A 1,511-nucleotide genomic window follows, 5' to 3' on the forward strand; every position below is an offset into this window, starting at 1 on the left:
TGAAGCAAGTTACAGCGAAATTTGATTAGACAAAAGCAACGTTACAAGACAAAAACAAGAGGAGAGGAAAACAAAGCATAGATCACAATGATCTACTTCAATATCCTACATTCTATACATTTTATATGATTTTTAAATACAAGAATCCTTCCCCTTGCCATTTCCTCGCGGGTATAATCTTCATTTCAAATTACCAGACTTTCATTTGCCACTTTTTATATCCATTGGTAATTGGCTTCTTCATTTAGTAGTATTGTATTTCATAGAAGCAAAATTAAGATATCAGATCATATCAACTTGTATTTTCAGTAGCAACTATCCACCACCAAAAAACACCACTACATGTCTGTGACTCTGCTCTTATTCCAGGTTCAGTAATTGCGAAAGTCATTTCCATAGAATTCAAATTCTACACACTAATTGCGAAAGAAAAATCTAAAAAAAAAACTAAAAGTCATTTTTGACTTACAAATGTACCAAATAGCACCCTGAAGAAACAAACAGGGCATCATCGTCACTGAGGTTGAACCCCTCAGTCAAATATTCAATGAAATATGCAAATAGCAGAAACTGAAGAAACAAACAGGGCATCATCATCACTGAGGTTGAACCACTCAGTCAAATATGCAATGAAATATGCAAATAGCAGAAATAGAAAATACTGAAAGAGCAGAAAACCTGACAGCAATGGCGCGACGCAGTGACAAAATCGAACTCACTCTAATTGCAATGGCTATGGCATGGTTACTTGGTGGTGACCAGTGGCAAAATCGCACGCCAGTGACAAAATCGAAAAGAGAAACCAAATTAGGGCAAAATCGAAAGAAAAAATCGAATGCAGTAGCAAATCAAATGAAAACGAAACAGAGATTGAAATGCTGGAAGATGAAATCGAGAGATCGAAAGACGAAATTGGAAGCAATCGAAAAATCGAAGACGAAGTATGAAAATGAAATTGGAAGCAAGGGAGAGCAATTACATGTAGAAGTTTCATGAGTCAATGGAGAACGGTGGTGGAGGACGGTTCTTGTGAGACCTTTAAACGATCTTCTCCGTTTACGATCTTCTCCGTTGAAGAACAACCACGCGACAGATCTTCTTCGCTGAATAGAACACGACCACGCTCGCTGAATAGAACACGACCACACGACGACACCTGAGACGAGACACTGTTTCTAACATTAAAACTTACAAAAAAAATGAAAATGAAAAAATTAATTAAAATTTAAATTTTCCGGGGGTTTTTAGAAAACCCCTGGTACTTAACTGGGGTTTTTAAAACCTCTGATATATTGTATTTTACTGGAGGTTATCATAACCTCAACTAATTAACCCCTTCTAAAATTAGATATTTTTATAGTGACTGCTTGTGAAGAACAACTTAACTTAAATTCCAAAACACTTAAAAAGAGTTCAGTGTATAAATATTACCTAGGAAACAACTATTAAGTATCATTTATAAGAAGTATGTACTAGTAATTTTGTTAAGAAAATTGTTTCAGTTCCTTATT

At 35.2% G+C, this 1,511-nt stretch overlaps 1 long non-coding RNA gene across 1 annotated transcript; it reads right to left on the reverse strand.

Annotated features, from left to right (window-relative positions):
* LOC146881572 (uncharacterized) lies at positions 1-1,218 on the reverse strand. Its single transcript, XR_014986395.1, has 2 exons — positions 980-1,218; positions 1-747 (listed from the first exon to the last, which is right to left on the reverse strand). It is a non-coding gene; the product is annotated as an uncharacterized LOC146881572 (long non-coding RNA).
* Between the last annotated feature and the right edge of the window lie 293 nt (positions 1,219-1,511).

Source organism: Vigna unguiculata, chromosome 11, assembly GCF_037176805.1.
Source record: "Vigna unguiculata cultivar grain cowpea cultivar isolate G323 ecotype 2 chromosome 11, ASM3717680v1, whole genome shotgun sequence".
Lineage (NCBI taxonomy): Eukaryota > Viridiplantae > Streptophyta > Magnoliopsida > Fabales > Fabaceae > Vigna > Vigna unguiculata.